Genomic DNA, 9,828 nt, shown 5'->3' with positions numbered 1-9,828 from the left:
CTGGAGGACTTTGACATGAGCAACTGATCTTCTAGACATAGGAATCAGGACTAAAGAACAGATAGGATAAAGACTACTTCTGTGTAGTCTTAGGACTGAGCTCCCTGGCTTCTGTTCCAAGTGGTGAGAAGGGACGTATTTAGTACATAGTTGCATCTCCTAAACATTTTCCAGTACTATCCTAGGTGATGAAATGGTGCACTCAAGTTGTCACCAACAGAGCTGGAGGTGTGAGAACTATAAGCTAGTTGAGTGAATGAAGCCATGTTTTAAAAAACTAGTAAGAGAGAGGTAAGACCAGTGAGGAGAGAACATTTCCACTGCGGTGTTGCTAGAGTAATGGTCACGTGGGTCTCTTCCAGGCTGCCGTGGGCAGGGAAGCTGAGCTGACAGGTTGAAGTGTAAAAGCTTGGATTTCATGAAGTAGGTTGAGAGGAATGACCCTTATGGATCTTACATGGGGAGAAGAGAACCCCCAGGCATACATAATAATAGTGATAATAAATATCTCTTAATGAATATCTGTTATGTGATAGGAACTTTAAAACCTTACTTTTAATCTCCATAAAAGCTCCAGAAACTTAGCTTTATTATATCTATCTTATAAATAAGGAAACTGAGGTGCAGACAGGTTTGGTGACTTGCCCAGGATTCCACAGAGTCAATGCTGATTGATAGAGCTGGGCTCAAAGTGGCCTGTGATTGGAGCCATGCTTCTTCTGCACTACAGAACTGGCTCTGAGGGCTGCCCATAAAGGTAGATGAACTTTTCCATCAGGACCTTTTGTAGAAATAAGCTACATGGACATTACAACCTTCTCACCAGGTAGCAAAAGCCTGGGGTACGTTCCCAAGGCACTGTACTTTCTTCCTCCTAAATTCCCTTTGAAGTTAGCAGGAAGTCCACACCTGGGGCTGTAGAGAATCACAATGGGGCTTTGTGATCATCTGGGTTTCATAGCATCCACACTTTTCATTAAAAAATCTAGATTCATTCTTTTTTCTTTCTTTCTTTCTTTCTTTCTGTCATTTATCTGTTATCTTCTATCTAACAAAGCGCCTTTAGATAATATTTTAATTCAATAATGGAATTTAAACTTCCTGTATGTAAAGTAGGTCAAAAATAGCTGCTTTAATTATTTAAGTAATATCCAAAGAGGGAAACATCAAAAGAAGCTCAAGTTGCAACACAAAGAGGAAAAAAAATCTTTAGGATCAGCAACTTTTCTCAGGCATGTGAGATGGTCTCAGACACATTCATGAGCTAAGCTTAAGGCTTTATTTTTTTAAAATTGCAATTTTATTGATGACAGGATCATTAATAATGCCACTGCATGTCCATGGCATACTCTTATCCACCTGGCATACGTGTCAAATTTATATACAAGCTACTTATTACTATGGGATTTCAATGATGAAATATCAATTAATTGGAAGTCTGGAAATTAATAAGGGAAATTGAGAGATGGTGGTTCATCAGCTCACTCTCCAGTTATTTTTTTTACTCTGAGAGAGAGAGAGAGAGAGAGAGAGAGAAGGTAGGAGAGAGGAATTTTATCTAGCAGGTGCTTAATGGGAATACTACTCAATGAACACTTTTCTTTTTCTAATTGGTATGCAATAAGGTAAATACAGAAATTTAGAGTAAGAATTTAAACACTGCTTCAACATCCAACTGTTCAATGGACTTGTCTTCTTGAAGCAAATATAATCATTGCAGATATTGTCAAGCACATGTGGTGAATGGTACACAGTATAGGCTGTACTCTAGTCATGCAGAGTAAGACTGTGCAAATGGGAAATTAAAAACAAACCTTAACTTGTTCTATGTCACAAATGGTTAAAGAAGCCCTAGTCTACAAAACAGTAATTAAGTAAACTGGTAATCCTTCCAAAAAAATCAGTTGGTTACTAATTTGGGGAAAAAATTGAATCCTCTGTCCCTATCTCACAGATTCATGTCTCACAGTGTATTCAGCTTATAAGAAACTCCCCATTAAAGAAGCTTCTTTGTTTCTGTTTAAGCTACTGTTTCTCCAATTGATTTTGGCACGAAATGCTTTTTTCCTCTGAATGCTTCATGCTGTGGGAAAGATAGAGAGAAAGAACTCGCTCGCAGTGGGGCGCCCTACCTGCACTCCACACCTCCAGGGGTAGAAGATCTGGTTTTCCCAGTTGAATTTTGATGTTGCACCATCCCCTTCAGGCTTCTTCTGCCAGCCACTCCCTTGACCTCCCAGAATCTGGGGCTGGAAAAGGCAGGCAGAGACAATACCTCATCACCATCAAAGTTTGCAGGATTAGAAAAGAGAAAGCACCAAGTTCAAGTCAAGAAGCCTCTGTGATGAGGCTGGTGGAACTGAAAAGAGGTTCAACAGGATGACATTCCTCTGGGTGTCTGTCTACCTTTTCCTTTCCCTTCTTTTTTTCCTTTCCCTCCGTGATAATTATTGAACCCCTAATGTGTGCCAGACACGATAGTGGATAAAGTTAAGGTTATAGAGGTTAAGGGTATCATTGAAAATAGACTCTATTCCTACTCTGGAAGCACCCATAATCTAGTGGGGAGCAGAGACAAGTCATCAAGCCATTTGGCTAACATGGATGAAGGTAGGAAAGAGGGTGATGAGTGTGGCAAGGGTCAAAAGGGGGAACCTATTCAGTCTGTGAGGTTGAGGGAAGAGACAACTTCCTTAAGAACAGATAAGTAAGGTGAGAACTGAGGGGTGAAGAGGAGTCAGCCAAGGGAAGAGAGGCAGTGATGAGGGGAATTTCTGGGAAGATGCTTGTTTCTTTACAGATTCCTGGAAAACTTGAGTTTTCCTAGGACAAGGACAATTTGAACCAGGGAGGCCACTCTGGCTCAGGTGGGATCTGATTTCCATTTCTTTCCCAGGTGCCTCAGAAAACCCAACGTCCTTGCCTTCAGTCCTAAGTTAAAGAGTGCTCCTAACCAATTTCCAGTTAGGTCCCTGCTGAGGGAGGCAATGACATTCTTAATGGGAACATCTTCAACAGCAGGGGTCAGAGGCACCCCAAATTTTTCTTGCAAAAACTTAGTTGAGCTCCAAGGTCAGGACGTGATGAGTGGGGCTCATCAGAGCAAATGATTTCTGTTTGAGTAAAACGACCTTTGGGGTCCTCTCAAGGTCTGGTCTAAATTTAGTAATTATGTCTGCCCCAGGCTTTAAGTAAACAAAGCAGTGAAATAAGGGGGCTCGGAGATAGAGAAAGGGGTGAGAGAGTTTCAACGGAGCCTGGCTGCATTTTTGCTTCAGAAGGGTTAGGCTCAAGCTTCTCTGGTTGGATTTCTTGGAGACATGCTGTGAGCAGGGATGAATCCATTCCAGAGTTCATCAGCTTACTTAGTAAGGCCCCATTAAGAGAAGCACTCAGTGAATGTTTCTTGCCATCATCATAATCACCATAGAGGAAATTGTGTTTGTATCTCCAGTATGTATTTATATTTTTATATTTTTAAAGATTTTATTTATTTATTTGACAGAAAGAGACACAATGAGAGAGGGAACACAGGCAGGGGGAGTGGGAGAGGGAGAAGCAGGCTTCCCTCTGAGCAGGTAGTCTGATGCAGGGGCTCGATCCCAGGGCCCTGGGATCATGACCTGAGCTGAAGGCAGACACATAACGACAGAGCCATATGGGTGCCCCCAGTATTTATTTTTAGGAAAAAAAAAATATCCGGATATAAATACTCCTCCTAGTCAAATCCATGTGCTTTCTGGGAAGAAGACTGAACCCTCCTACATGGTTCAGGACTATTTTAATAAGTAAAAACCACATTTCCTGGCCATACTGATTGGTTCAGGACTGTGCGTATGGTCCCCCTGAGACCAAGGAGATGAGAATTGTTTTCTAGGAGTTTCTGGAATTGTACTTCCTCATTTTTTTCAGAGACCTTCTAGTAGTAATTCCCTCCCCACCTCTCTTGATATGGTTCAAGAGAGCATGGTAGCTCTTGGCAGCCATCTTGTAGCCATGAAGCCCAACCCATGTGAGGATAAAGCTGGTACCATGGCAAACAGAAGAGAGATGGACATGATGACATTGTCCAGCTGCCGAATCAGACCAATACTTCCCTTACTTCCCTACATCAAGAACCTCGTTATTCACCCACATATCTTCTTTATGATGAAAACCACTCTGAGTTAAATTTTTTATTATTCACAACTCACAGCATCTCAAATTACAGAGACCTTGGTAGCAGAAAGTGGGGCATTGTTAATAACACTCTCAAGTATGGAGTTAGTTGAGATGGGATGGAGGGCACTGTAGAAGATTCCACTTGGTTAATCAGCTGCCTCTTATACCTTAGAAAAGAGACTATCAAGATGGTGGCATTAGTGGACTTGGTAGAAAAAAATAGAGATGTTGGTGCAGATATATGGAAGTCCCTCAAAGATAAATGTTTAGGTGACAGACACTCTTTCTGAACACAGAAAAAGAGGGAAATACAACTTTGTTATAAAAGCATTTATGGGAAGTAATAACTATCCTATTTAAGCCATTTCCAGGTGGGTTTTATGTTCCTTGCAACAGGCACATACGAACCATAGCAATCATCTAAGTGCCTTGTGCATCCTGCTATTAGAGCACTTAGAAAAATAATATTTGCTCAGATTTTTTATTATTATTCATCTCTTGCAAGCAGGAACCATGAATACTAGCATCCCCAGGACCCAGTGTCATGTCTGGTAGGTAGTAGATGCATGTATCTATTTGCTGAATGAATGGCCTCATATGGGAGACCTTAAAGCACAGGTTAGTAGCTTAAATATGGAGATGGTTCATTCATTCTATCAGTTTAAGTGAGTATCTCTTATACGGAGAATTTTTTGGCAGATGATGATTCTCCACAGACCTATCCTTTTGGTGGATTGTCTTCCTTTCTTCCCTCCCTTCCTTCTCTCCCTTCCTCCCTTCCCTTCTCCCTTCTCCCCTTCCTTCTTTCCTCCCTTCCTCCCCTCCTCCCTCTCTTTCTCCCGTTCTCCCTCCCTTCCTTACTTTTCTTCATTGGTGTCAGATCTGCATCACAGTCTGAAGATTGTTCCAATCTACTCCCATTCTCTCTTCCTTTTTTCTTCACAGGTACTTTACCCAACCTATCTCTTGGTGTCCGATTCCATCTTGGTGCCTACTTCTCAGAGGTCATAAACCAATGCACACTGCTTTGGCTTTTGAGTGGCTGTTGTAAAAACAGTGGAATGTTAAGCGTGGTGTTCAGCATACCTTATCCTATGCTTGAAGGAGCCAGGAGCTGCTCTTCTTGTGTTTATATCCCCCAAAAGCATGTTCCAGAGCAAATTTGAAAGAAGGAAGAGGACAAAAACCAGTTATGGAGAGGAAATGAGAGCAAGCAAGGTAGTAGCAAGCAGACAAGGAAAGGGAATAACACAGGTTCTCTTCTTTTTAGATAAGTTAAACATTCACAGGGTTTACATGCTGTGTTTTTAAGAGAGAATGAATATGTTGTGAAAGCTTTGATGTAATGTAATCTTTCAGTTTTCTGGCATTGTCTTCTGAACATATCCCTTATTATTGAATCTTATCTTATTTTGCCTCCTTTATTCTACTACATACTGTCAAAGCCAGCTATGTACAGAGCAGAAGGGACATTAAATGTAGAATAATATACTCAACTGGCTTTTGTTGTGTGACCTTAGGCAAATAACATCTCTGAGTCTGTTTTCTCATCCATGAAAGTAGGATGATAGTCTGTCTTCACAGTGGATAAGGAGGGTCTAATACAATTCTGGACACAAGGTAGTGCTCAGTGATTTAAGTATTGTTCATCAACAGGGCAAGTTTCAGAGTATGAGGGCAACATGGAGCCATCTGAGTATTGGTGCTCAAGAAGAATGATGGGTCAAGGATGAAAGACTCTATATCCCTATGGGTTCGGCGACCACTGGCCATTGATCTCTAGGTTCTTTTGCCAAAAGTTAAAATAACTGCATCTACTTTGAATTGTATTCTTTCTCCTTATTTTTGGAGAACTATTATGAATATTTTATCACGTATTTAGAACCTAATATAGTAAGGGCTCAGGTTTTGGAGCTAAAGATAGTCTACTTAGTTCACCCTACTCCATGGAGCACCTGCAGAGGAGGATACCCAGTCACAGACTTGGGGAATGGCTTACCTAAGGCTTCCGTAGAGCTGAGTGCACTCCCTTGTCTCCTTGTCCTGGGGCAGCTGGTGCTCCTGCCTCAAAAGCACCAAGCTCATTCAGAATTTGACTATTTATTTTGAAATGAATTCAACCTGACTGGTTTGAATAGAAACCCTACTTTCTGGGATGCTGGTGTCCTCCTCTGGGGTCTTCTGTGATTTTTTAAAAAAGATTTTAATTATTTATTTGAGAGAGAGAGAGAGAGAGCAAGAGAGCTAGAAAGCACAAACAGAGAGAGATGCAGAGGGAGAGGGAGAAGCAGGCTCCCCACTGAGCAGGGATCCCAATGTGGGACTCAATCCCAGGACCCTGGGATCATGACCTGAGACGAAGGCAGACACCCAACTGACTGAGCCACCCAAGTGCTCTTTTTGTGATTTTTCTTAACAACATGAGATGTTAAATCCTATTCCATACTCCTATGCCACCTTGTCTTTTTTTCTCTTTTGGTCTGTGATGCTTGTGTTTTCTCTTTTCAGCCATGCTAGAAGCCATGCTCTAACCCATGGTCTGGTACAGATTAAGGCACTACTTATTTGTTTGCGAAATTTATTGAATTCATAGATTTGATAATGATGGATGGGTGTCTGAGGAAGTAGTGGGCAGTAGGGGTGAAGTTGGGGGGCAAAATACAAGCAGTTCACTTCACTTATATTGGGGGAAGACTTCATTGTTGTATACGTACTCCTATGAAAGAGTTCATCCAGGAAAAATGAGAGACAGGAGAGCATATCGGTTAAGAACATGGAGCTAACTCACTTGGGTTTAAACTCTAATTCTGCCATGTACTAGCTGTGTGACCTTGAGTGAGTAATCTAATCTCTCTGTGTTCCACCCAGAATGAGGATCCAGAACCAATACTCAGGAAGCCGTGTTATAGGTGGATGTTTAAGTACAATGCATATGTAATTTTAAGTGCAAATGTATACATAGACTTGCACCTGTGTGTGTGGACTTGCGCACGTGCGCACACACACACACACACACACACATTTTGGGCTGTACATTTATATGCAGGCTGGCACCTAGAGTTCTCATACAGAGTCACCTAAAGGTTTCTTGGTAAGATTGTTAACATCGATCATTCATTCAGTGAATAAACATGTATTAAGCAATTACAAGTTGGCAGACCCCATTAGGAGCCAAGGAGGGAGCCATGAATTAAAGATATTTCCTCACTTGAATGTAAGCAGTCCATCACCAGTGAATAACTGATACTGTGTCAAGGGCATGGACAGAGTCTTCTGGAAGCATGGAGGAAAGTGAGCAATTCTCACGGCAGAGTGGGGGGAGGCGTGACAGGTGGGTAGGGTAATCCTTGAGTGTGTCATGAAGACAGAAATTGCGTGAGGAGAGAACTGGGAGGGGGATTCTTTGGGAAGCGAGGAATAACAGAACAAAGATGGGGTGACTGAGGGTGCAGACAGTGGAGGTGATTGGAAAGGTCCTTTCATTTATGTGCATTATTTATTTTTTTTCAAATGGCTCCTAAGCTGTTAGAACATAACTACTTAATAAAGGGTACAGGTTTTTCTTTTGGCCTAGGGTTGCCATGAAGATAAAATGTCATGAGCTGAGAAAATGTATGAAATTCCATCCTGGACACAAGCATGAAGACAGTTCCCAGTTGTTGTTCTTTCCTGTACCAGTGGGTTGTTCTCAGCTGTCATCACACCTGTAGTATCAAGACTGTGACAATTATCTTGGACCGAGAAGGACAATCACAGATGACTGTAAATGGATATACATGCTTATCCCCATAAACCACAGGCCCACACACACCCATCACACACGTACACAGATGCAGGCAGAGCGCTTTGGCCTTGATGATAATTTTGGAGGGTAATTAACTTTGAGAAATGAAAATAATTAAAAATCAATTAAGATATCATTTCTAGGGAAATGGAGGGAATCAGGACCGGGAATTTTCAGGGAGCAATGGCTTCCTCGGCAATATGGCTTCCCCTTGAAGCAAATAGGACTGGAAGTCTCCGGGTCAGCAGGTGACTTGTACCTTTTGGGTGGGTGACAAGGACAAACAGGAATGCCATGGACCCTGATATCTTCCCATGGTTCTTCACCTTTGCCATCTTGCCAGCTTCTCTGACAGGTCCACAGCATTTTTCCAGAAGGAGGCTTATCATCCCAAATCTGCGCCGAGTGATGTCCACTCTGATGGTGGCCAATATAGCCAACACTCTTCCATCTTCCAAACTGCCCTGCAGCTCTTGAGAACTCTGAGCAATTGTCTGTCTTGCTACTTGTGTTTTCTGTGAAATGCCTTTAAAGTTCCTGCCAATATTGGTATCAGAGCCAGATCTGGATCCCTCCTTAACTGGCCTTCAAAAATTCCACCCAGGGAAACCATGGTTATGGACAACACTCACAAAATCACCTGTTGGAGTATAGTTTTCCTTTGCTTTTGGAGTAATGCACACTATCTTGTTTACCTTGTCTACTCATGCTGGATTTGTGATCCTGGGGCTCAACTGTTTAGTGGAAGACTTGATAAAAAAAAAGAAAAAATAATCTACCTCTTATTCTAGAGTGTTTCTGACCGCAATCTAGTTGCTGTTCTGACAACAGTTTCTCTTTGCTTCTGCCTTCATTTTTTGGAAGTAATTACCTATCTCTCCTCGAAACATCAATGTATTAGCCAGGGTTTTCCTGAGAAAGAGAACAGATAGGATATATATATATATATATAAAGAGATTTGTTTTGAGGAATTGGTTCACATGATTATGGAGGCTGAGACTTCCCATGATCTGTTATCAGCAAGTTGGCAATCCAGGAAAGCCAGCGGTGTTATTCAGTCCAAGCTGAAGGTCTGAAAATTGTTTCCGCTTGTCCAGACTGAACTACATTTCCCAGAAGCCCCTTCTCTTCTGTGTCCAGGTAACGTGGACACACGTGAGTCCTGGAGGGCAGAAGGGAAGTGGCTACCATTTTGTAGTGCAAACATCGCTAATGATCTGCTGGCTCACCCTGTTGGCATGAAGCAGCATCTGGGCCTGAATTCCTTTACCTTCTCCTGGATCCTCCTTCTTTCTCTAACTCCTAAGCCTGGCAGACAAGGGTTACTCTATGACAAAGATACCCAGCTTCTGCAGGATTCCCTTGTTTTGAAGGTCAGAAATAAGAATAGAAAACGGTTTTAGTCCATTCTTATAGGATTCCAACTCTTGCGTGGTGTTTTTTTTTTTTTTAACACCTCTATTGAGATATAATTCAAATACATACATTTCACACATTTAAACCTACACTTAATTGGTTTTTAGTATATTCACAGAGGTGTACAACCATCACTACAATAGCTGTCTAATATTCATCATCCCAAAAAGAAACTCCATACCCAACACAGTCACCCCTTTGTTGCCATACCCCTGCCTTTCTCCTCTAGCCTTACTTTCAGTTTCTGGAGATTGGCTTATTCTGGACATTTCATATATATAGAAACATACACTCCGTGTCCTGCTTCTTTCCCTTTAGCATATGTTTCCAAGGTTCATCCATGTTGTAGCACGTTTTAGCACTTCATTCTTTTTTATTGGTGAATAATATTCTGGTGTATAGACGTACCACATTCTGTTATTTTTTTCCTTGACACTGGCACCACCTTTTGGTTATCATAAACAAT

The sequence above is a fragment of the Mustela nivalis genome (genome assembly GCF_964662115.1).
Source record: "Mustela nivalis genome assembly, chromosome: 8".
NCBI lineage: Eukaryota > Metazoa > Chordata > Mammalia > Carnivora > Mustelidae > Mustela > Mustela nivalis.
This window is presented reverse-complemented; position numbering follows the sequence as displayed.